A 253-nucleotide genomic window follows, 5' to 3' on the forward strand; every position below is an offset into this window, starting at 1 on the left:
GGGGGGGGGTGTCAGCGGCGTTTCCGTGGCGTTTCACCGGGTGCGTTTGAGCAGGCTTCGCTCCGGGGAAAAAACCCCAAATGCAGCCGAGGCCGTCGGTAGCAAGAGTGTGCTCGATCGCGTTCGATCCAGCTGCGTTTGAATAGTCGCAAACCATGATCTCTTCAACTGTACTAAATTTTTGTTTGATTCTAGAAAGTAAGAGCCAGTTCCAAACTATTCATCGGCAGGGGGGATTTTTTCTCTCTTTTTT

The sequence above is a fragment of the Egretta garzetta genome, unplaced genomic scaffold (genome assembly GCF_000687185.1).
Source record: "Egretta garzetta isolate BGI_Z169 unplaced genomic scaffold, ASM68718v1 scaffold14, whole genome shotgun sequence".
NCBI lineage: Eukaryota > Metazoa > Chordata > Aves > Pelecaniformes > Ardeidae > Egretta > Egretta garzetta.